The sequence below is a fragment of the Malaclemys terrapin genome, chromosome 2, assembly GCF_027887155.1.
Source record: "Malaclemys terrapin pileata isolate rMalTer1 chromosome 2, rMalTer1.hap1, whole genome shotgun sequence".
NCBI classification, from domain to species: Eukaryota; Metazoa; Chordata; order Testudines; family Emydidae; genus Malaclemys; species Malaclemys terrapin.
In genome coordinates this window covers 153,022,160-153,049,082 of record NC_071506.1, presented here as the reverse complement: position 1 = coordinate 153,049,082, position 26,923 = coordinate 153,022,160, and positions in this window count along the sequence as shown.

The following is a 26,923-nucleotide window of genomic DNA, read 5'->3' as shown; positions in this document are numbered from 1 at the left end:
TGCTAGGTCACAGCCTGGGGCTTTCCTGGCCGGAGCTCCCCAACCCTGCTCCACTCAGGTACTCTATCTCTAGCACCCTACAGCCAGGCCCTTCTCTCTCTGAATGTAGAGAGAAACTGTTTGGGTTCCTGCCTCACAGCCTTTTTATACAGGCCAGCTGTGGCCTGATTGGGGCGTGGCCCAGCTGCAGCCACTTCCCAGTCAGCCCAGCTTAGCAGCTCCCAGCCACAGCCTTCCCCCAGGGCTGTTTTAAGCCCTTCAGGGCAGGAGCGGGATAACCACCCCACTGCACCCCCATTATTATTGGGGTTTCTGTCTTTGTAACCTCTCTAATCTCCCTGAGAATTTTACAGTACCATCGCTATCCTGGTTAGGTGGTCAGTGGTATATATCTACTGCTATGCTTTTATTGTTCAAGCATGGAATTTCTATCCAAACACTGCGGTTCAGTTTGATTCATTTAAGGCTTTTACTTATAGTGCCACTCCCCCGCCAGCACAACCTCCTCTGTCGTTCCTATATATTGTACCCATTGATTCTTCTCATTCCACCAACTTTCCATGATGCTATTGTATAAATATCCTCATTTAATACTAGGCACTTTAGTTCACCATCTAAGTATTTAGACTTCTAAGGAAAAGGACAGTCTCATGGTTAAGGCAGTTGAAGTTGCCCTGGAGATCTGGATTCTATCCTTATCTCTACCAGAGTTTCTGTGATGCTGGGCAAATCACTTAAAGCAATCTTTTTAGAGGTGGTCACTAATTGTGTGTTCCTCATTTTCTGGGTCCCTGACTTCAGATTCTTGGGCCTGATTTTTCAGAACTGCTGAGCACTCACAGCTGCAACTGAACTCAGTGGGAACTGGGCTTTGAACATATCAAGTGGAATATAATGCTAAGTACTCTGAAAAATTAGGTCCTAGGCATCTCGGCTTTGGCACCCAAATTAATAGACTTTTGATCTTAATCTCTGTGCTTCTGTTTGTGATTATGTCATTAAAGACTGTATCATAATGGATACCCATAAGAGGCCCAATTAAAATTTCACAGGCAACCTTAATTCTGGCATTTAATATGGTTTTTATGTGAGTGCTTGACTTTGCAATCTTAATATTCTTTTAACTTAGTTGTTTGTGTGTAATATCTATAGCTATAACACATCCATCTTCCTGCTGGTTGAACTTGGGAAGTACAAGAAGTTAAAAATAGCCACATTGTTTCCATCTTTACTTTAGATGGAAGAAGCATACCATGAAGGTCTGTTTGTTTTGTGTGTGACAATATGTCTGGAGCAAAAAAAAAAAAAGTTCTACTATAGGTGAAGGGGGAAAAAATAGCTCCCATAAAAATGTTTAAAACTCTCTAAAACATTGCTAAAATAGCTTCTCTGTAGCACTTTTGGCACATATAGAATATATGGTGTGGTTTAGTGGTTTTCTGAGCACTTACTTGGAATCATTTGTGTAACTCACTCTACCCCGTGTCTAATGTAGCTGTCTCAAACTTGATACAATAAAACCTTTATAGAAAAGTACACTAAGTGTTTCTCATATCTATATATAATTATCCCCATGGAATATAGTCACAGAGGATTAATTTAAGTGGCCACTGGATGCCACTATTGTGCCGCATAAAATGATAGCGGGAAGTTTATTTTTCTGACTGTTTATAACAATGGTTGGTTGTTCCAATCAGGTTGGAAACAATGGGTTTTTTGGCTTTAGTTATTTGGCTCACTTTTTCTAAACCAGAAAAACTGATGGACACAGTATTACTAATCTAAAATATCTATCAGCATGCTATTTTTGAGGGGCTGGAAGGAAAAAGAGGAAACTGAATTTGTACTTTATTCAAATTAATCTATAGTATATTTCAGATTCACCCAAACCAGCAGAGTTTGTATCTCCATCGACCCTCAAAAAAACCCCAAACCCAAACATAAATATCTCTCTGTTCCATGTCTGTCACACATGTGGCCTGAATTTCAGAAGTGCAGAGTAGCTGTAAATATCAGGCCAGGACTCCTAGACACATGAAGAGGAGCTATACGTATATACATCTGGTGAAGACAATAGGCTATGCAGTGTCCTAACTCTGCTTCTTAAATACTCTATCTCATTATCTTGTGCCAGCTGTGGGGGGTTGAGATGAGAGGGAAGTGTTTCTAAAGGAAATGTTTCCCCTGGGCCAAAAATATTTGCATTGATGCAGGCTCTGAAATAAGTGATTCGTAGTCTATTCACAACCATCACCGAATGAATGTGCAGTCTGTGTAAGTGAGCATACCAAGGCTTGGGGTCATTCCATAAATGTGTTCAATAGCCATGTGCTGGAGGAAGGGAAGCAACTCTCTAATTGCCATACTGAACCACTTGAGTGGGAACGAGTCCCTTCTTTGTTTCAAGTCAATCCAAAGTGAAACCTCATGTCCTGGAAATAGGAAGAAACATCATCACTTCTCTGAGAAGCAACATCTGGTCAAGTAAGCAATGGATGAGATGGAAATGATGATTACTTTACTCTGCAGCCGGAGCAGAAAAATCAACAGCCCTTTCTTTCCTCAGAGAGCATTAGGTAGAGAGCTGCTGGTTTAGATGCTATGAGGGAGGTTGATCTCTTCTAAAAAGAAGTTTTAGCAGATGATTTGGGGTAGCAAGCGCAAATCCAGGGAAGAGTCATCTCATCCTGGGGGAAATGGGAGGTTTTGTAAGAGTATGCAGGGAAGGGTTAGGGGGAAAGGCTGCAAAAGATAGATAGTGAGGCAGTAACTGCACTATAATTAAGGCTGAAATGAGCTTATTCAGCTTAGCAGCTGATATTTTTCTAAGTATACTAAAATCCACATGCTTGCTTGGATTACATTGAACATTTCTGTGCCTCAGGAAGAGACAGCTGTAAGAACCTGCAGGGCTGGAATCTGGGAGGTTCTGTACTGCTGACCTCGCCACACTGCTACTGAAGGCTTCGACTGGGCTCCCATAGGAGGACCCTGTCAGGCTGGGCTTGGCAGGAAGTACCCCCAGCAGGACCTGAGTGGCAGCTCCTTACAGCCCACTGATTTGCTGGTACTAGTACTTAAACCAGGAAGCCAGGATGGGAAGCTGTTTTAGCAACAATGCAAACTGCCTGCTTGTCTCTGTTCCAGCCTCTGCATGCACTAGACCCTACACTCTGGTTTGTCCTTAAAAAGAACAGGAGTACTTGTGGAACCTTAGAGACTAACAAATTTATTAGAGCATAAGCTTTCGTGGGCTACAGCCCACTTCTTCAGATGCATAGAATGGAACATATATTGAGGAGATATAAGCTTATGTTGGTGTATTTTACTCTAGTAATTTTCCAGGTTATATCACACTGGGGTAAACCCTACCTTACACCAGCAGCACTGTCTAAGTTAGGGATTTGCATGGGCCTCACTACATTGATGTGATCAGTCAAATGAAAATTTTCAAATATTTTCCAAGTTTAAACAGGCTCTTTGAGAGAGGGAATGGAATTATTTTATTTTATTTTATGTGCACCATCAGTGAGATTGTTTTCTTAAACCCCAGTGGTTGGACCAGTCATTTACAGTTATGCATCCTAGTGAAGGCAATGGGATTATAAAGGAATCAGTGAGGAAAGAATTTGGAGCACAGCAGGTTTATTACTGTGATATGTAGGAAAAGGACTCCACTTAACTTTTATTTCCTGTGATACAGTTTCTGAACAGTCACTTTTCAAACAGAATCACACTTTAAATCTGGAGTATTGCATCCAGTTTTGGGCCTCCACTACAGAAAGGAAGTGGACAAATTGGAGAGAGTCCAGTGGAGGACAATGAATGATTAGGGGGCTGACCTATGAGGAGAGGCGGAGGGAACTGGGCTTATTTAGTCTGCAGAAGAGAAGAGTGAGGGGGGGATTTGAGAGCAGCCTTCAACTAGCTGAAAGGGGGTACCAAAGAGGATGGAGCTCGGCTGTTTTCAGTGATGGTAGATAACAGAACAAGAAGCAACGGTCTCAAGTTGCAGTGGAGAAGGTCTAGATTGGATATTAGGAAAAACTATTTCACTAGAAGGGTGGTGAAGCACTGGAATGGGTTACCTAGGGAGGTGGTGGAATCTCCATCCTTAGAAGTTTTTAAGGCCCAGCTTGACAAAGCCCTGGCTGGGATGATTTAGTTGGGGTTGGTCCTGCTTTGAGCAGGGGGTTGGACTAGATGACCTCCTGAGATCTCTTCCAACCCTAATCTTCTATGATTCAAATACTCTAATTCTGTTGCCCCTTTTTGACCCAAGTGGCTAATGAAATTTCATTGCCTTGGGGATGTTCTATTTGTGAGAGGTAGAAATTAATGCTGGAGTCTGTTGGTCTATTTGATACAGTCCTGTTTATAAGCCTGTGTACAGGCTTGCTTCTCCAAATGCAGAAGGAACCAAAAACAAAGAATAGTTTCTTAGTTTACAATCCCAAGCCCCTTTAGTCAATACCTGACCCAAAAAGTTTTCTCTAGCTTTTTCCAAAGTCATAAACCTTGCTTGCAGGCTGCTGCTTGGCTTTCCTGCTTTCAGCCACGCTCTGTTTCTGTGTTTGCACACCAACTTGTCTTTCACACCACACCTCCACCTGTCCAGAACAAATACTCAGTGGAACGCTCTGCCCACAAGGTCTAGTTTCTGGGCAGACTCTTAGGCCTTGTTTTTAGGTGTGGCCCCTTAGCCATGTCTTACAGCTATATTAAATGAACAGTGCTTTCACGCATCAATTTTAACTCAACCCATAACAAAGTTTTATCCAGTTCAAAACAGTGCACTATTTATCCAGGTCACATTTTTCAAGAGGTACTTAAAAAGGCTCCTGTTGTCTTTATTGGCATTACTTTGAATCTGTGTAAAAGAAATGCTATTCTTATTAGTATAATCCAGAATTTCATTGTAGAACAGACGCTTCAATCAACAGTAAGTGACACTGTAGAAAAAGTAGAGGGAGTGTGTCACAGGGTATGTCTACACTGCACGCGTCTTTTGGTGGTGTGTAGTGTCCACACATGTGTAGTCCCCCAGCACAGGTGTAAATAGCAGTGTAAACTGTGAGGATTAGGCACGTAGAGTAAAGACATACCCACACTTTTCAGGTATGTACCCAAGTACATACCTACAGTATTTAATTTGTAATGAAAGAGGTGCTGGCGCTCAGGCAGCTTTTTTACTTTAATAACTGATGCAGCGAGCCCAGAGGTGCTGGGGCTATGAGCTGCCAAGCCCAGAGGTGCTGGGGCTCAGCCCTGGAACAAATTAAGCACCTCCTACACAGCTCTCTACTTGACCAAGCCGTGCTTATGTTTATCTATCTCCCCACTGCTGGAGCCTTTCCCTGCTGCAAGAAAAGACTCTGGCAGTGGGGAAAGCCGCTGGCAGTGGGAGATAGTGGGGGAAGGGAGAGGCTGAGCCTTTCCTTGCAGCCTTCCCCTTGCCAGAGCCTTTCAAGCTACTCACTGCACTGTGGACATAGCCTGCTTTTCCCTGTGGCATGTAATTATCTGTACACGAGAAGCTGCCACCAGTGACATGCACTGTAGACATAGCCACAGGACAGTCCTTTTGTCCCTTCATGAGCAGGCTTTATGTCAGCCTGTCTTTGCTTCAAGTTCTGTCCCTTTGAACCCAGGTGTTTTGGGACCTGTAATCTTTACAAGGTCACATGACTGCAGCCTGGATGCAATGCCTGCTGAGGGAATGGGTCAAGCTATGAAAAGAAGAGCTGCTGTAGGCTCAGAGCACTGTGAGGATCAAGGAATCTTTGTGGTGGGTCAGGGATGAAGCTGGGAAAGGAACCTGGGAGATAGACTGCGGTAGCACTACAGAAGAAATAAAATGCACTTTAGTGTCAATATACTTTTTGTGGGGGTGAAGTGTGAGTGTTATACAGAACTGGTTGGAATGCACTTCCATTGTTCTGTTGCTTTAAGGTGTGGACTCTGTTAACAGGTCAGCAGTCCACAGCTTTGCTGAGCAGGGTGTGGCTGCAGAAGAAGTTTGGGCTTCTTGCAAGCATTGTAGCAGGGGGTTGTGTGGACTGTTTGTTTGATTCAATAAAATGCTCCTGTTTCAGCCTGGTCTGAGAGTGTAGTACTGTGACCAGATGAGGAGTGAGGGCTGGGGAGAAGGTCTAGGAGGATGGCAAGCAACGTAGTGTAGGGAGTGGCTGTGACTGCCCTATGGTTCCCCCGCCCCCTCCCATGATGGTGGGAAGCAAACCCTGGAACTAAGGGGAAGCATGTGAAGGAGATCTGGGGGAAGCAAGGGTTGTTCCATCCTGGAGAGAGGACAAGACAAATAAGAGTTAAGTGGGTGGCAATGACACAGCAAAGGCTGGCTAGAAGGGAAGTACTGTGCTTTTCATATCATTTGGACCTGGCTTTGGACATATATTTCCTTCCAGATTGGGAGGACCTCATTGGTTTGGTCAGAGGGTTCGACTGCCACATGTCCAGTCACCTGCTACTCAAGAGCATGGAAATACAGAAGCGGTGGCCAGCTCTCTACACCAGACCAGGTAACAGGGCCGTCTCTAGGATTTTTGCCACCCCAAGCAAAAAAGTCCCCCCCCTTTTTTTTCGTGCCCCCTGCCCCAACTCCACCCCTTCTGAACTCCTTCCCCAAATCCCGAGCCCCGCCTCCTCCCCTAGGCATGCCGCATTTCCCCCCCGCCATTGCTTCCTGTGGGCCCCCCGCGACCTCCTGCCCTAGCTCACCTCTGCTCTGCCTGTCTCCCGCCCCCGGGAGCGGAGCGGTGGCGCATTCAGGGGAGCAGGCAGAGCATAGGTGAGCTAGGGTGGGGGGCACAGGAAGTAACAGGGGCTAGAGGAACCACTCACCTCTGCTCCACCACAGCTGCCTTCCCTAAGCGCCCTCCCGCTTGGCTTCTCCTCCCTCCCTTTCTCCCTCCCAGCCTTGCTGTGTGAAACAGCTGTTTCACGTGTGGCAAGCCTGGGGGAGGGGGGAGCGGAGCGGCGGCGTGTTCAGGGGAGCAGGAGGAGCGGAGGTGAGCTAGGGTGGGGGGCGCAGGAAGTAACGGGGGGTAGAGGAACTGCTCCAGCTCACCTCCGCTTCACCACCACCACCGCCGCCGCCTCCCCCGAGCACCCGCCGCTCAGCTTCTCCTCCCTCCCAGCCTTGCTGCACGAAACAGCTATTTCCCATGCGGCAAGCCTGGGAGCGAGGGGTAGAAGCGGAGCAGCAGCGGCACGCTCAGGGGAGCAGGCGGAGGTGAGCTGGGGCGGCCGGGGCACTTTTGCCCATGTCCCGGAGTCTGCGCCTATGATGGCCGGTGCCAGAATGCCGCCCCTAGAAATGTGCCGCCCCAAGCACCTGCTTGTTTTGCTGGTGCCTGGAGCCAGCCCTGCCAGGTAAATCCCTATCAGTCATTTGTCTTAGTAAGTCACACAGTCATTAAAAGAGAGTAGCTTAGATACAGTTCAGATCTTTAAAATGAATTTGCATTTCCCAAGTATGAATTTGAAGAGTGATTATTATTAATTGTAGCCATTATCTTACCTTCTGGTCCTTAAACTAGCAGCCTGTGTGGAAACAACATTCTCTTTATAAAGCTTTTAGATAACCGTAGTGTAACCATCTTGAAGGTCAGTTAGGAATATCAGAGAGGCAATTCTTGGAGCATTACTTTTTTTTCCCGTCTCCCCTTCTTGCCCCAAAGAGATTGTAGTAGCTTCTGCAGGATTAGGTGGACTCATGCACCTCCAAACACTGTTTGGGGCAGACTTAGGCCCATGAGGGATTTTTGTAAGCTACAGATGTCATGTATCTTCCCCAATAACCCCCACTCCCACCCCCCTGCCCATCCCTATGACATTACTTCCCATCATCTCTTACTCAGTGGCTCCCCTACAGGAACTGAAGGTTTTTTAAAAAAGAAACTTTTAGAACAATGGCCCCTTTGAAAATGGCTGCTGGCATATTGGCTTTTGAAGACTCAGAGTTTCCACTGTAGTTGAGTAAAGGCAGCTAAACCAACTGTGATTGACAGATGGATTGATTGATCTTGCCATCTTGAAGAAAAGCCTGACAAAAATGGGGTGAGAGGGAAGACAAGGAAACAAGATGAGTCTCCGGTGAAATAGAGTTCCTTAGAAAGCTGTAAGGACCCAACCAACTGTCTCATATTGGTGCAAATCCAGAGTAACTACCATCTTCACTGGAATCTAGATTTACACTGCTGTAACTGGAAGCAGTATTTGGACTTTAGTGGGAGTCATTAGAACCGAGGATGGAGGGAGCAAAGATAAAAGACATAAAATGCTTAAGTTTAAAAAAAGATAGAAAAGAGATCTCCGAGGCAAAGATGGAAAACCATGGAAATGAAAGTGGAAAACATTGAGAAACTAGTCATTGTGACAAAAGAGAGGAAAATGCTGAGACAGACAAAGAAAAGGCCACACTTGAAATTATTCTCCTGCATCACTATAAGGTCTATTTTTTTAAATTATTATTATTATTTTATTATTTTGGCATTTGTAGGGATATGAAAGTGGAAGACCTCTGGAGAGAAGTATAATGATTTAATCCAGAACTGTTAATATTTTTAAAACTAGAATATTAAAAGAGCATTACTTTAATATGAATCATCTGCAAGTAATAGCTTTTTTTAACATTTAATTTTATTTGGTTGTTAAAATTCTGGATGACCTCTCCTAAAATAGTTTAATGGCTTCCTCATCATGAGTGAGATCGCTAATAGAGGCAGTTTCTAGCTATGCAGTATCCCCGTTTATATTCAGAAAAAGATCAGCAAATGGAAGAAGGTATGACAATCAGTTTTTTTTGGGACATAAGTAGAAAGGAAGCGTGGAGTCTATGGGCCGAATTCTCCAGTCCCCTGCTTCTTGCATAGCCATTTGTACCTATGCAAAGTGGGCATAAAGTATATCCAGATCAGACTGGTAGTGTTTTATACTCCCTTTGCATTGTGGTAAACGACTAAACAAGATGCAGGGCAGTGCTGAACTTGAGTCTATTAGTGCAATACTGCTCCCATTGCCTGTGACTTCAAGGGGAATAGAATTGGGTTCTACCTATTTCAGGGATACTCAGTGTGCAGAAGAATCTGGCCCTTTGAAGCCAATCACAGCTTTGTTATATTCTACCTCTGCAGAATCACTTGAAGTACGCTGTGAATAGAACTATTTGAAAATTACTCTGATAAAACACTTTTTAATTCATGAATTATGTGCAAGCTGATTGGTTTGATATTCATAATTGTTCAAAGAATAGTTTGTGCAAACAAACTTTATTTTAAGATTATTCATGGAATTATTGCTATGACTACTTGCTTGGGGTTTTTTTAGCTGTTCTTGCTCTGTTGCCTATGTCACATGGTATCACTTCTCTTGCCTGATTGGATGACCTAAGATTTATAAACCAGAACTCTGTTAACCATTTAATCATAAAAATAGATAACTATTCAACATATGTATATTGCTATGGCAAGTGTCACCAGGTGGCACTGTTACAAATAGTTTCCCAAGTTCTTTTTCTTAGTCTGAGAAAGTTTTGACTATTGGGACGATGTGCTGTGTTGTTGCAAGGTTTTGTGTAGAGCCCATTTAGCCATGAAAGTAGCTAGAGTTTGCTTTCTACCTTTGGCTCTGATTGCAGTAAATTCTCAAGGAAGTGTTTGCTCTCTGAGAACTGGACACTGATGTGGGACTATAGAAAGGTGTCCTGCAGGATGTTAGGCCATCTCATCTCAGGGCACTTTAGCAAACTCGGGGGGGTTGGTAGGTAAGATCCCATGGGAAGCAAGTCTAAGGGGGGAAAACAATTGAAGGCAGTTGGCAGTTTTTCAAAGAGACATTATTAAGGGCACAAGAGCAAACTATCCCACTGCGTAGGAAAGATAGGATGTATGGGAAGAGACCACCCTGGCTTAACCAGGAGATCTTCAGTGATCTAAAAATCAAAGAAGAGTCCTACAAAAAGTGAAAACTAGGTCAAATTACAAAGGATGAATATAAACAAATAACACAAGTATGTAGGGACAAAATTAGAAAGACCAAGACACAAAACAAGATCAAACTAGCTAGAGACATAAAGGGTAAAAAAAAAAAAAATTCTACAAATACATTAGAAGGAAGAGGAAGACTGGGTAGGCCCATTACTCAATGACAGCGGGGAGAGAATAAATTGCCTGGGGAGGTTGGGAAATCTCCATCACTGGAGATTTTTAAGAGCAGGTTGGACAAACACCTGTCAGGGATGGTCTAGATAATAATTAGTCCTGCAATGAGTGCAGGGGACTGGACTAGATGACCTCTCGAGGTCCCTTCCAGTCCTATGATTCTATTAGTAGGCCTTTTTGTTCAGACTAATTCAGTCTGTCTCCCTTTCATAACTTTTTTCCTTCAATGTTTGTTATGGGTTATTGTGACATTTTATGAACTTTCACATACTTTTTACTGTTGAGCTCACACTTTGAGTAAATTTGTAGGCCCAATTATCACAACAGCTCTGTGTGCGTTTAGGGGGTCCACTCACACAGGCAGGGCTAGATTAACTCTCCTGTGGGCCCAGGGCTATTAGATTTTGTGGGGCCACTGTATACAAGTCTTTTTCCTAATTTAAAACAAAATGATCACAATTATGGCATCGAGGCTATTAACGCTATACTAAACTTGCCTTTTAATTAACATAAAGCCATTCTGTGGTTACATTTCAGTCTTAAAACATGTAGAATATAAGTTAATTCAAACTAGCCTACTTCTTACCTTAGAACAGCTGTTGTATTAGTTTCTTTCTGGGAGGGAGTTTGGGTGCAGGAGGGGTCTCCGGGCTGGGGCAGACTGTTGGAGTGCAGGAGAGGTTGAGGGGCGTGGGCTCTGGGAGGGAGTTTGGTGCAGGATGGGATTCTGACCTGGGGCAGGGCTTGGGGTGTCGGAGGGGTGCGAGGTGCAGGCTGTGACCGGAAGGCACTTACCACAGGTGGCTCCCAGCCCGCGGCGCAGCAGGGCTTAGGCAGGCTGCATGCCATGGCCCCCACGCCGCTCCCGGAAGCAGCCGGCTGTTGGCACATCTCTGCGCATCCCTAGGAGGAGGGGAACAGTGTGTCTCCATGTGCTGCCCATGCCCACCAGCACCGCATCTGCCAGGGGCCACAGAGACGTGCCAACAGCCAGCTGCTTCTGGGAGCAGTGTGGGGCCACGGCGTGCAGGCAGCCTGCCTGAGCACTGCTACGCTGGGGCCCCCTTTAGCCTGGAGCCCTGGGCTGCAGCCCCTAAAGCCCCTGCATTAATCTAGTCCTGCACACAGGGCCAATTGCAGAATTAGGGCCTTTGAGTCCAGTCATCATATGGATGTAGAAGGCAAAAGTATGACGTTCGCCAGAGTATAGAATATTTAGAAGTTTAAGAGATGCTACTCTTTCACTTCAAAGGCCATTTGACCCATAACTTGCATAGGAGCAGAAGGAGCTGTCAGAGCCTCATACTTTCCCAAGGCCAAAAATTTCCCTGGTTGTTGCCTAACTCAAGTATTGACACAGCTTGACTGACAAGTCATATTTGCCTCTCGGAGAATAAGTTGATGGTCTTTGCACCATAACACAAGATGCTACCTCACCTTCTGTGTGTGAAACCTGTGGAGGTAAAAAAAAAACAAAACCCCACACAATAAACATCAGCAATAAGTTTGGGCATTAGAGGAAATTGCCCATTAAAGGTCAATTTGCAGGGGCCAAGGGTGTTCTATTCAGCCAGTCCAAACTTCCACCTCACTTCACTTAAAAATTAATTTCTTTACATCATTAATAGCACGCAATAATCCTATCCACTTTCAGTTTGAGGTAAATCTGAACTGATGGTCCTGCTTCCTGTGATCAGAGAGAGGTCACACAGACCATTGCCATGGAAGTCAACTTTGACTAATCTTTCAGACTTTGGCAGGGAGTTTGCTGTAAAACATTTAATTGAAAAACAAAAGATCCTGAAACAGTAAGGTCTTCCTGAATTCTGCTGCTGTTTCCCTTTCTCCCCTCTAAAATCTGCTTTGCCAAGGCAGATGGAGCAGCAGCAGCATCTTACGATTCCAGTCAGCAAGTCAGAATAGATTTATGATCCTTTTTAATGCCAATCTCGACAAGAACAACTTTTCCTGCATGTATGGCTGGTGAGGCTCCGCGAACTTGACAAAGGCTGTGGACATTAGGATTTTAGCCACTGGTGTATCTATGCTGATGCAAAAGCCTAGTGCAGATGCTCTGTACTGGTATAAACTGTGACATGCACTGCTGCAGCGTAACCTTGTTTTGAAAGCTGTACTGTTGGAAGTCACAATTTACACTGGTGCCACTCATCTGCATAGGATTTTCTTCCACATACATGGTTACCCCGTGAGTAAGTGGGATTTAGGAGCATACGTTCCATTTTCTCTCTTTGGGAATCACTTGAGCACTTTAATGGATAGTGCTTTCATTAAAAAAATCAAAGTGGGTCTTGTAAAGTTTCCATGGAAGCCACTGAAGTCTTATCTTCAAATTAAGTGCAAGTTGGTGGCCCAAGCCAGCATGGTAGGATTTCAGGTCATGAGCAGTATCTTTTCAATAAGCTGCTAGGGGGTTCTGTATGTTGACTGCCTCAGTTCCATCTCTGTAAAAAGGGGATAATAGCACTTCCCTACCTCACAGGGCTGTTGTGAGGATAAACACATTTCAAGATTGTTAGGTGCTCAGACTACAGAAATGGGGGCCAGAGATGTACCTTAGATAAAATTCCTGTTAATGGTGATACCAGACAATGAAAGGAATAGGCCCTATAACAACTAAAACAGACATCAGAGGAAGGATAATTTTACATAACAAAGTCACTATTTTTCATCCTCACAGCTCCTGCATGGTGTTGGATCTAGAGTGATTTTTAGAGCCTTCTATTGACTTCAGGGGTGCTTGGATCACAGCCCACAGCAAAAAGTGTAAACCACCTTTTAGAGCAGGAAGTGCAAAATGTAAATACCAAACCAGAATTTATCCAGGACATCAGGTTTAACACCTTAGCCATACAAAAAGTGTTATGGGACCTCTTAATAGCCACAAGAGGTCCAGGCCTCTACAATGAGGTTTTATATCTCATTGGGAAGGTGGAATCTCCATGTCTGGCCACTGGACAATGCTGACCTTGGAAGGAAGGTTACCACCTACCAACCCCACTCCCAAAAGCTGAGAAGAGTCCTGTAAAATGTAAGGCCTTTTTAGTCATAGCTGCATCTTCTTGAACTTATTTGTGCCATATGTCATGCATTTGCTTAATTTGATTTGAATGAATTGGATCTTGGGGGAGTTCAGGGGTTGGGAGGATGTTGGAGCCTCTAGGCAGTTCTCATCTATGGCCTTGAAAAACGGGCAAGGGTGGGTGCTAGCAAAACCTGGGTTTTACCTCAAGTCCCCTATCTAAGTACTGACTGAGCCCTACTCTGCTTAGTTTGAATGTGAGATGATATTATAACCCAGAGGCTGTGCAATCAGAATGGCTAAGAAGGCATGTTCTACAGGCATTATTTTCATTAAATACTACTGCAAATATTTGAGATGCTCATTCCCATGGTACTGTAACTTGGCACACTTAGCGCCAGGTAAAGGAATCATCCTCATAAAGGAATCCTCAGGAACAGAATACATACTCAGTGTCTCTCTACAGCAGCTGCCTCACTTTCTTTGAAGATTCAAGATGGCCATCTCCAGAAAATTAAAAATCCTGGGGGATCTGGTACCTTCTCTCACACGTGAATAAGTGGCTCTTCCCAGAACTGTTGAATGGAGTTAATAGCGTGGTGTCTGTTGGAAGACTAGATTCATTAGAAACCTGTTCAGCTCTGGCTTATTGGCTCCCCTGGATATTATACCTGGCAGTGCTTTGTCAGAAGTCAGTGAATATATATAAATTCCCTCCTTTCTCTTAAACCACAGAAGCAGAGAGGATGCAAATAGTAAGAAAAAAAAATCTAGCTCCATGCTGCTCCTATAAAGTAGTGTAAGTAATCCAAATCTATGAGCTCCCGACACAATTACCATACATTTCTTTCCTTTCACAGATACACATGAAGCCAAGACTAGTTGCCTGGTACTTCTACTCCAAAAACATAAGCGCTCTACTATTTGAGTGAAGGAAAAGATCCTTTTAATTGACAGCAGTAACAGATCTATATCTTCTCCATTAACCATCATTAGAGAGTAATCCTAGTGTGTATGCATGCATAACCACCCACCCATTACAGTGTAGCCTGCTTCTTCTTCTGTACTGCTCAAAACTACAGGTAGAAAAACTTTTGGTCTGTCTTAGATGCTCAGTCTCTACCCCACTCACTGTGGCAATGGGTTATTGCCCTCGATAGCAGCAGAGCCATTTCAATCCCGCATTGATCTGGAAGTAGTTGAACATATGGAGAAACCATTCTTGTAGTCATAGCAATGCTTCACCCCTTTGCTATCCACACCCTCCAGCGACAGGCCCATACCAGCTCCCTACAGAGCTGGTGGAAGAGAAACATAGCTTTCTCCTCCTCATCTACAAGAGCTGCAATCATGTACTTACCAGCAATGGGAAATTAAAAACCCTGAGGTTAGGCATGTATGTCCAGCAGCCTCTTGCTTGCCATAGCTGGGTTAAAGAAGTGACTACTGAGCCCAGATAACCAAACTGCTCAAAGGTGAGGAGGAAGAAGATGAGTTCCCTCAGGGGCTTAGGGAGTGGTAGGAGCTGCTGATGTACTTCTCCCTCTGCAGCTTCCTATCTCCCCTGCCAGCTCTGCACTTCCAGTGACAGAGAGAACTCATAAGCATGCTTCTCCTCTCAACCCAACAGCTCTGCTCCACTGGGGAAGCTAGGAAGAGCAAAACACTGCTCTCCTCTCCTTCAGGGGCCCACTACTGACTGGGGCAAGTCATGCCTGACCAACCTGATTGCCTTCTATGATGAGATAACTGGCTCTGTGGATATGGGGAAGGTGGTGGATGTGATATACCTTGACTTTAGCAAAGCTTTTGTTACGGTCTCCCACAATATTCTTGCCAGCAAGTTAAAAAATAATGGATTGGATGAATGGACTATAAAGTGGATAAAAAGTTGGCTAAATTGTTGGGCTCAATGGGTAGTGATCAACGGCTGGATGACTAGTTGGCAGCCGGTATCAAGCGGAGTGCCCCAGGGGTCGGTCCTGGGGCCGGTTTTGTTCAATAACTTCATTAATGATCTGGATGATGGGATGGATTGCACCCTCAGCAAGTTCATGGATGGCACTAATGAATGGGGAGAAGTAGATACACTGGAGGGTAGGGATAGGGTCCAGAGTGACCTAGACAAATTGGAGGATTGGGCCAAAAGAAATGGGTTCTGATGAGGTTCAACAAGGAAAAGTGCAGAGTCCTGCACTTAGGACAGAAGAATTCCATGCACCACTACACGCTGGGGACCGACTGGCTAAGTGGCAGTTCTGCAGAAAAGGACCTGGAGATTTCAGTCGGTGAGAAGCTGGATATGAGTCAACAGTGTGCCCTTGTTGCCAAGAAGGCTAATGGCATATTGGGTTGCATTAGTAGGAGCATTGCCAGCAAATCAAGGGAAGTGATTATTCCCCTTTATTCAGCACTGGTAAGGCCACATCTGGAGTATTGCATCCAGTTTTGGCCCCCCACCACTACAGAAAGGTTGTGGACAAATTGGAGAGAGTCTAGCAGAGGGCAACGACAATGATTAGGGGGCTGTGGCACATGACTTATGAGGAGAGGCTGAGGGAACTGGGCTTATTTAGTCTGCAGAAAAGAAGAGTGAGGAGGGATTTGATAGCAGCCTTCACCTACATGAAGGGGGGTTCCAAAAAGGATGGAGCTAGGCTGTTCTCAGTGATGGCAGATGACAGAACAAGGAGCAATGGTCTTAAATTGCAATGGGGGAAGTCTAGGTTGGATATTAGGAAACACTATTTCACTAGGAGGGTGGTGAAGCCCTGGAATGGGTTACGTAGGGATGGGGTGGAATCTCCATCCATAGAGGTTTTTAAGGTCCAGCTTGACAAAGCTTTGGCTGGGATGATTTAGTTGGGATTGGTCCTGCTTTCAGCAGGGTTTGGCCTAGATGGTCTCTTCCAATCCTAATCTTCTATGGTTCTATGATTGATGTAAACTCCTAAGCTGGGCCCCAGTTCTGCACGTCACTGTACATCATTAAAGTCAATGTGGTCCATGCAGGTGTGCAGTTGCACTGAGATTGTCCCTTAAACTGTAACCTCACTGTAGTAGGGATCGTGAGCCTTAACACAAATAATAACTAATCAGGAATAATTCAACAGCCAACCCCACTGAAACATAACTTCTCAAGTCCCTCATCTAATAACCTAGATTCATGGATTCTAAGGCCAGAAGGGACCTCTGCGATCATCTAGTGTGACCTCCTGCATAATGCAGGCCATAGAATTTCCCTGAATTAATTCCTGTTTAAACTAGAGAATATCTTAGAAAAACATCCGGACAGGCATTGACTTCTACTAATGGGGAAAACAGTGTGAGAGGCATCAGACTTACAGGAGATCTGTTTCTCATCAGATGGTACAAACCGTATGTGTTGGAGGAAACCTTTGAAAGGGCAGCACAATATGCTCAGAAAAGAGCAGTTTTACCCTGGCTACTTTCCATCCCAGCCATATACACACCCATAAATTGTTATGCCCACAAGATGCAATGCTCATGTGGAGGGATTTCCAAAGAATTGAAGGCATGAACTGCGGACAACTTCCTGTTGGCTTCTTTGACAGATTTCTGGAGTCAATAATGAGCCTACCAAAATAACATATTTATCCCCTTCAAGCCTGAAAGCAGAGGGGATGATGTGAATGTGAATCTGAATTATCAAAATTGCTCACAGTGAATCATCTGAGCTCTGGCAATCCTTCTTCATGAAATGAATAAATTTGGGGGGGTTCGTCATATGTGAATTTCTCTGACAAAAAAAGAGGCATGAAATAAAAATAACTTACTAATGCAGAATATTTAAAATACAAAAACCCATCACCCACTGCAGTTAGATGACCCTGCACTCTAATATTTCCATGTGGAATAGTGAGAGATAAAGTGGGTCTCTTACCATGTAAGAATGGCCATACTGGTTCAGACCAAAGGTCCATCTAGCCCAGTATCCTGTCTTCAAACAGTGGCCAGTGCCAGGTGCCCCAGAGGGAATGAACAGAACAGGTAATCATTAAGTGATCCATTCCCTGATGCTCATTCCCAGCTCCTGGCAAACAGAGGCTAGGGACACAATCCCTGCCCATCCTGGCTAATAGCCATTGATGGACCTATCCTCCATGAACTTACCTAGTTCTTTTTGGAACCTTGTTATAGTCTTGGACTTCACCTCAGCTTTCTTACATTTTCATCGTTCCTCAGTATGCAAAACTATACTCTGCTTCCCATTTCTGACTCTTGCTCCAACATGAAAGCTGTATCTATTGGCTCAGATTTCTTGGAGGTGCAAGTTGTTTTGTTCAGAATAAGAGGCAATGGGATGGCTCTCTTCATATATCAAAAAGAAGAGATTTTAATTACAGATATTTGCCAGACGATACCATCACAAATTTAACAAACATCCATATGTAACAAAAGAGCTTGTAAAAGAGGAATGTTTCAGAGTTCATGCAAGTTTCTGCAGAAGGCAAACAGTAAAAATCCCAGAATTGGCCCACGTCTGCTCTGCTGCACTAAAACTATATAAATATTTTATTGATTCCTTGGGATTGAGATACCTATTCATCCTTTAAGAGAAAGAATAGGTCTTAATCCACTGAGAACCCTGCTTACCAGCGGAGTGAATTCTCTTCCTTTCAGGCCCTGCTGCATATAGCTTTCTGGAACATGAAATGATTTGCACATCTGATCTCCATTGAGCCCCATGGCAGATGAGTAACTGAGAGGTGATTGCTTTGTCACTAAGTAGACTGCTTAAAAATATCAAGCACTTAGAACCACAGTTGCTGCGGTATGTTTCTGATTAGAAAAAGTCCATTTTGCACGCTCTATCCCAAAAACACACACTAAGCAATGCCAAGAGGAACGCTGAAGTGGTCTTCCCTGCATAGCAAAAATGTTTGATTCACAAACACTAGTTCTTAACCACCTCATGTTTTGAGAGATAGACCTGGCTTTGCATGGTAAAGGAGCAAAGGTATTACTGAATTCTAGACCACAACAGAAATATTAGAATGTGCCATGGCTTTGGGAAAAAAACAGTATTTTCTGGTGAAGTGCTAACCAAACACTTGCTTAATAAAACAGATAGCAGCAGATGATTCTCTTCTCCTATCGAAGTCTGAGAAAATGCACCCATTGCGGGGAGGGATAGCTCAGTGGTTTGAGCATTGGTCTGCTAAACCCAGGGTTGTGAGCTCAATCCTTGAGGGGGCCATCTGGGGCAAGAATCTGTCTGGGGATTGGTCCTGCTTTGAGCAGGGAGTTGGACTAGATGATCTCCTGAGGTCCGTCCCAACCCTGATATTCTATGATTCCCGATCAACTCAGAACGGTGAAGAAACTATGTTAAACATTTGAGAAATAATGAAGTGGGGCAAGTTGATGCACTGTAATTTCCAAGGGTAACAGATACCAGCAGTATAGTGTATCCATCATTTTCATTACTGTTTGCAGCTGGGGCTACCACAGTATCATGACACACATTGTAGCTGAGACAGAAAATATCTAGGGTAGGTGTGGGTGTGTGTGGTGTGCCCAGCGTAGCAGAGGGGGAAATTTTAACTACTTCATGATGCTTCAGTAAATAGTTTTCTAACTCAGTGGGAATGTTTGTATTTGGTCATCTTAACAAAAGATATGAGTGAATTCAGAGTTCGTGGAAGGTGCTGGATTGACAGCTCTGTGTTCTGAACTTTGTTTTATTATTAACAGAACAGGAACAGTATGTGCAGTGCAAGGTTCTCGGCACTGTCCTATGAATAACCCGTATTTGGACAAAGCACCTCTAGGCAGTATTGCATTGGAAAAGAAAGTGACTTGGTATACAACCTTCCATCTGCTAGGTTAATTTCATGATCAAAGATTCTAGATTCACACTCCTTGGCCTCCCCACACCCTGCCCTTCACTTTTTTTTAAACTTTATCTACTTTTTCAACAATTTAGCTTCACGTTAATTCAATTTTTTAATCCGCTCCCCACTTTTTCAAAATTCCCTCTTCCCCTATATATTTTTTTTCTTTTTCTTTTCTGAATGTTTAAACTTTTTACTCTACTTTCAAACCTTCTTTCCCTACTGGCTTTTGATAATACTTGGTCCAGGTAGCATGGTGGGCTCTACAAGCTATTTTAGCTTGCTGGATTTTAGTAAGAGTTGTCCTGACTCTGTTCACCTACAAGTTTTTTTTATTTTACCTTATTTCTAGTAGGAAAGATATTACTAGTTCGAGTGGTTTTTCCCCAGTATAAATGTAGGGAACAACTGCTCAAAATGGTACCTACTTACCAACTAGTGAAAAGAGAGAAAATGTTGGCTGAACCCACCATATATACACTCTGTGTTATGTTGTAGGCATATGTGTTCTAAGTGGTTTATTATCTTTGAACTGAAGTTGCTATTCATTCTAGTGCTTGCATTATCAAAAGGCATTTACTTTCCCTTTCCAAGCCCCATAGCTAGCTACCACAAAGTCAGGTGCTCATACCATGGGAAAGTAGTCTTTTCCATGGTTAGCTATTGGTGATCATTTATTTTCCACAGACAGAAAAGGAAGGGAGGTCAAGATAATTATTGTACAAGATAGTTAGTGTCCTTGCATCACACTTGACCTAAAGAGGACCCTGAAGGTTTGGAAACTAATAAAGGTTACATGACACAAATTTGACCAAGAATCACATTTTTTTCTTTATATAATAGTTTCTCTTGATCAACAAAACCTCCTTACATTTCAGATTGGACTAAATTTTTTATGTATTTGGTTAATATGAGACTAGGGTTCCTCTTTTCAAAAGCTTTTTGTTCTATTTTTGTTGGCTTGGATTTAGGGTTAGGTTAAGAGTAACAATAAGCTTAATTTTTATGATGGGTATAAATGCAGAATTTGCTATCATAAATCTAAATAAGACGGTAAAATATAAATGGACTTTAAAATAAAGAATAGGAGCAGGAGGGAATACTAAACTTTGACATACCGTCTCTTCCCTAGTGCACACTCACACTGGGCGTTACGCGCACATCCAGAGAAGAATACACCACTACTACACAATGGTAAAGTATTTTAAGCTGCTCAGTTCAGCAATTACAACCCCTTGGTCCAGAATAGACTGGACCTTGTGGGCATGCTGCAAAAGCTGTTTATTTAGCAGGTTGCATAATATTCATAGGCATATTATGACCCGCATCTCAGATGGGGGTATGCTGCAGATTACATTATTTGGAAAGGAGAACGCAGCCTAAAAAGTTTGAAAACCACTGTGCTATTGTTCCAGATAGTTAGATCAAAACTAGTTTGGGTACGTCTATGCATGCTGCTGTCACACCTCTAATTGCAGTGTACACATACCCACAACGGATGTGGGAGAATCCCTAGTTTAGAGATCCCTAGTAACAAGTTTTTCAACATTTGACTCATATTGCTACTGTGGTGAACTGTACATGGATGGAATCCTTATTTCTGTCTGGGACTAAGTGGACTGGAACCGTCTTGAAACTTTGGCCAGGGGATGTGCTGGGGAGAGAAAGAGTCCCTAAGCTCTGCTCGAGACAGCTCCTCACCAAATCTGGCCAAGTAGCATAGAAAAATCTAGCAGCAACATACTGGAGTGAGGGTCAAATATATTTCCATCTGCTTATTCTTTTGGCTCAGGTTCTGTTAAAGTCCCATGCTGACTGTGTGATGAGTAATTCCTGGCAAAGAGCCCATTTGGCAAGCATGCATTTCTTGGCTAATAGCTGTGAATGCCACACAGACTAGAGAGATGTAGGCTACAAAACTACCATCTCTGAAAGGATCTTGCAATAGGAGTAGTCACTGCTTTTGGAGAGATTCAGAACAGAATGGTTATGGTCTCAAACAATAAAAGGCTGGGGGGACACAATCTGTAGAGACAACACTGACAATGGATAATGCAGATAAATAAAGGTCAGTGGGGCATTTTAATCTTAAATACTGTGGGCTAGATCCTTAGTTGTGATTAATAACATAATTAATGGTGTGTGCATTCCTAGTAAAATAACCTAGTTTCCCATTTTTCTACTCCTCTCAAGATTCTTCTCTTTCAGAATCAGTAATCTTCAAGCTATTGGCAGACAATATGTCTGTGGGACGATACGGTCTAGCAGGAAGAGGATGGGTCTACCAATCAGGAGACCTGGGTCTTAATCCTGGTTCTGAAACTCACCTGCTGCATGACTTTGTGCAAGACCTTAGTTTCTCTCTTTGGCTGAGCTACCTCATCTGTAGCCCAAGACAAGTATTGCGTATCCACCTTTGTAATGTTCTTTGCATTGGTATAGTACCTTTTCCATCTGCAGCTATCAAAATACTTATTACTAGCCATACATCAATACCTGAGTTTGGAAAAGTGCAGTATAAATTAAAACAAACATGTTTAACTGTTTGGGAACTGGAGAAAGCTACTTACTGAACTCTATTAGCCAGGTATAAATTCAAAGTTTCAAGCTTCTTAGCAAGTTGTAGGCCAAGTTCTTCCGCCCTGCCCCCCTATATTGTCCCTTTTACTTCAGATGAATCTGCACATCTGAAAGGGGGAAAAATCAGCTCCATGTCTTTAAACAATAGAAATTCCACCTTGGCACAAATGGCCTCCTCTCTAGTGCTTTTGGTAGAAGAGCTGTGCTGCATCTTGGTTTTCTTACATGCAGCAGAATATGAAACCTGTTTGACAGAAATTAACGTAGGCTGTCTGTATCACCATGGCTTTGCTTGCCTCTTAAATGGAAAATTGAATTTGTTCTTATGTGATATTCATATGTTGTATTTTGCCACTGGAAAAAAAATACTGCTGATAGTTCTGTTCAGACATTTGTTCTGTTGCATTCTGCCCTTTGGAAGCAGAACTGTCACAAACAGAACTCAGGTATTTAATAATTAAATAAGATAATTAAAGCTAGGGCCTGGTCTACATTATGAACTTAGGTCAGCAGAAGGGACTTGGTAGGGTAGACGCATACATTATTAGGTTGACGTATGGTGGTTTCCATTGACCTAATTCACCTGTAATATTGACTTAATTACTCCACCTCCACGAGAGGCGTAGCACTTAATTGGATGTTGCTGGGTTGACGGAGAGGCAGTGTAGATGCAGCGTTGTGTAAGTCACCTCCAGGAGGTGTCCCACAATGCTCTGCTGTGACTGCCCTGAAGATTGTTTTCAACTCCACTGCACAGCAGCTAGGTACACAGGAAACAGCCCCGCCCCCATTAAAGCAGTATCCCTTCTACTCAACACCAGGGAAGAGTACTAAGAACAAAAGGAAGCAATTCAGAGACCTTTGATGGGCAAGACTTCTGTGATTTCACAGACAAGCTGACTTGGTTTCTCCCCTCCCAGTTTTATCACACTATTTGCCCAAGATTACATTATTTTCCCGGTCTTTCAGCTTCTTTGTTTGTGCAATAAAAGTCAATGTTTCAAGAGTGAAATACTCTTTATTTATTCCAAGCATGGAGATTTGGGGTGGGGGAAGGGTGCGGTACAGGAAAACTGGTTCAACGGAGGGGATGGGATACAAAGTCACAACATAGATAAGTGGCGCACATTACTGTGTCTCATTACTGAAACGGGTTTTCAAAGCATCCTGAAGATGCAGAGCTCTTCACTGGGCTCTTCTTATTTACCTGGTATTAGGCTGCTCAAAATTAGCTGTCAGCTTTATCTGCCTTCCCACCCCACCCCTGCAGAAACTTCTCTCCCTTTGCCTCAAAGATATTATGGAGCACACAGTAGGCAGCAATAACAATGGGGATATTGCTTTCACTGAAGTCTAACCTAGTAAGCAAATTGCACCAGCGACCCTTTAAATGTCCAAAGGCACATTCCATCACCATTCTGCATTTGCTGAGCCTATTATTGAACCTCTCCTTACTGCTGTCCAGATGGCTGGTGTACAGCTTCATGAACCACAGGAGCAAGGGATAGCCTGGGTCTCTCAGGATTTCAGCATTATTAATGGTTATTTTGTGATCCAGAAAGAAAGTCCCTGATTGCAGGTTTCTGAACAGACCTGTGTTCCTAAAGATGCAATCATCACGCAGCTTTCCTAACCATCCCCAGGTTGATGTCTGTTAAATGCCCCCTGTGATCCACCAGTGCTTGCAACACCACTGAAAAGTATCCCTTTTGGTTTATGTACTCTTTGGCAAGGTGGTCTGATCCCAAGATTGGGATATGTCTGCCATCTATCATCCCCTTGCAACAAAACCATCCACTATGTCCCTACCCTTCTTAACAGAAGTCAATTAATGGCCCTACAGAGTTGAATCACAGCAGCTCCGACGGTGGATTTACCAACTCCAAATTGATTCCCCACTGACTGGTAGCAGTCTGGCTTTGCAAGCTTCCACAGAGCATTTGCCACTCACTTCTCCACTGTCAGAGCAGCTCTCATTTTAGTGTTGCTGCATGTCAGGCCTGGGTAAAGCTCTGCACAAAGTTCCTGGAAAGTGGCCTTCTTCATACAAAAGTTATGCAGCTATGGGATAGTGAGTAGCGGCTACAGAACAATGTGATCCCACCAGTCAATGTTTGTTTCCTGGGACTGGAAACACCGCTCCACCGTGTTGCTGCATGACTTCAAGCAGCAACCAAGAATTGTTTCATTCTATGGCTTGCAGCAGGACTGCTTGAATGACATCGCAATGTTCTGCGTGACAGCTCCTGCCTCGGCGCTGGAAATACTGCAGGATAAGATGCGAGGTGTTTGTAATGCTCACAAGAGTGCACAGCTGAGTGGGGTCCATGCTTCTTGGATTATGCTGTATGCGCGGGTAGGCCAGGCTTTCAAAAACAGGTATGAAAAAGCATGAGTTGTTTGCCATTAATATCAGGGGAGGGGGAGAGGGAGGAAACTGCATCAAGGGAGGTCAAAGCCATGTTCCCATTCCACCCTGAACAATGTTTTGGTCCCATGAAACATTGCAAGCCCTTCCCAAAAACCTCTGCGGCTAGTTGCACTGTGGGATAACTACCCACAGTGCACTGCTCTCTGTATCAATGCAAGCGCTGCTAGTGAAGATGCACTCCATCGACACAATGAGGGTGGTGTGGACATGCCCAACCAACTTAATTACTGTAGCGGCTGAATGTTGACTTAAATTAAGTCAACTGAAGTTTGTAGTGTAGACGGGCCCTAGAAAGTAAAAGTGCACTTAACACTTTATCATGGAAGTACGCTGTACTCTGTAATACTTTATTGCAGAACTTACGTGGCTGCTCTTCTGAACTTGTTTACCATGGTTACACAAACAGTAGCATTGCATGTGCAGACAGAGTAATACCATTATAGCCAGTCAGACGATGTCTGACTCAGTTCTTGCTGACAGCAGAGCTCTGCTAAGTTGTGCAGGCCAGAGGGGAGCAAAGGAGCACAAAAAGGGACAAACACATGGTAAATGGTAGAAAGGGGGTGGCAGTTAAATGACATGCTGTCCCCTCCTTGCACGTTGCTCAGCAATACCCAGGCTTCTCCATGTTTTGGTTGGGGTCACGTACAACCTAAGGGTGCAGGAGTCAGATATGCCTCCTTCAAACCAGTGAATTTCCATGCTGAATGTTTAAATAGGGTTACCATATTTTAATTTTAAAAAAGGAGGACACTTCACGGGGCCCCGGCCCCGCCCTAACTCTGCCCCTTCCCCGCCCCAGTCCCACCCCAACTCCGCCCCGCCTCTGCCCCTTCCCCAAAGTCCCCGCCCCAACTCCGCCCCCTCCCCTGAATGCTCCGCCCCCCTGCTCCTCCCCCTCCCCTGCTTCCCATGAATCAAATGTTCGCAGGAAGCCTGAAACAGGGAGGCAACAGGGAGGCAGCAGGTAAGCTGGGTGTTGGGGTAGTGGCGGGGCGCGAGGAGGCGCGGCCCAGTCCGGCCCCCCCAGCCGAGCGGCTCCCTCCAGCAACCGGCCAGCCCCGGCCAAGAGGCTCTGGCCCCGGCGTCTCCCGCCCGCTCGGCTTGGACCCTGGGGCGCCGGCCCTAGTTCCGGCCGAGCGGCTCCGGCCCGCCCTGGCCCTGGCGGCTCTGGCCCAGCTCGGCTCGGGCCCCGGTTGCGGCCAAGTGGTCTCGGCCCGGCCCTGGCCGAGTACCACTGGCCGGCGGCACCGCCGGCTCCGGCCGAGCACCGCTGGCCGGCGGCACCACCGGCTCCAGCCCAGCACTGGCCCTGGCCGGGCGGCACTGGCCCTGGCCCTGGCCGGGCACCGCCGGCTCCGGCCCGGCACCAGCCCGGGCAACGCCGGCTCCGGCCCGGCACCAGCCCGGGCAACGCCAGTTCCGGTTCTGGCCGAGCACCACCGGTCCCAGCCCAGACCCAAGCCCCACGACCCTTCCCTCCCTATTTTCCCGGACATGTCCGGCTTTTGGGGATTTTCTCCCGGACGGGGATTTGAGGACCAAAAAGCCGGACATGTCTGGGAAAATCCGGACGTATGGTAACCCTAGTTTAAATTTTAATGTTATTTCTTCAGTAACTTCTCTCCCTTTCCTGTTAGCAAAGTCAGCGTGCAGCTCTCCTTTCAGACTGCTCTAACATGTTCAGTCACCTCACCTCACTAGATTCCCGGCCTGAGGAATATGTCAGGATTTGACAGCAAAGGGACAAGATTCATACTGGGAGTGCTGAGCAGGGTGGCTCTCAGGAGGTAAAAGATGGGGCAATTTGTGATTTGCTGCTCCCAGGATTCAGAAGCGCTCTCTAGCGCAGTGCTACAAAGTAGATCTGAGTGAATAATTGATATTTTTGTTTGGTGGCCTAACTGAAAAATCAGGAAAAGAAAATTGTTATGTGTCACCCCATAACAGAATTCGTTCTGTTTTTCTTGCCAATATAAAAAATGGGAAAGTTTTTGTTTTGAGTAAAATACTTTGGTTTTGGGAGTGTTTACCCTCTTTTTTGTTTGTTTGTGTCTTTTAAAATAAATCTAGCTAAATTTTGAAACCAAAACATCATTTGAAACCAAAATGAAACATTTCAACTTAAAAAAAAAAATGTTTTTCTCCAAAACCATTTGCCAAATTCATGAATAATTTGTCCAAAACTACATTTTTCAGAAAACAAACTATTTGAAAAAAATTTACCTAGCTCTATTCCCAAATAGCTCCAGAAAAACAGGGAATAAGTAAATTTTATTGAAATACACAGAATATTAGCTAATATCCTAAGAATTAATCTGTATTCTCATAAGAAGAGGCACAAAACATCAGGAGAAGCATGGGACAGGGAGATGTTGCTCACTTCCACACCTTCTGCCAAGCTCAGCTAAGGCAGTGCCCTCTGGGAAAATCTGTGTATTCTAGTCCCTTTCTACATGGGCCTTGTATCACCTTAATCATATGGTCTCAAAACACCTGGTAATACACAGAATAATTACAGATGGTCCCCAACCACAAAACTGTGTGTGCTGATTTCAGAACTACTCCCCTCCAAAGCTCAGGAGAGTCGAGATCCAGAGTTCATTTTCCGAGGTAGGTACCAGCAAACAAAATCTGGATCAGCCCCTCTTCCCCCGCCACCTCTCCCCACTCCAATCCAAAATACCCAGGAATGAATGACTCAAGGAAAGAGTATTGAATAGATAAGATCATTGCTGAAGTAAGGTTTTGGAGCTTTAAACTTTCATCTAGGCTCCAGGAAGGGAGTATCTTTTTAACAGGAACACTGTTTTATTCAATAGAATTCTCCTTG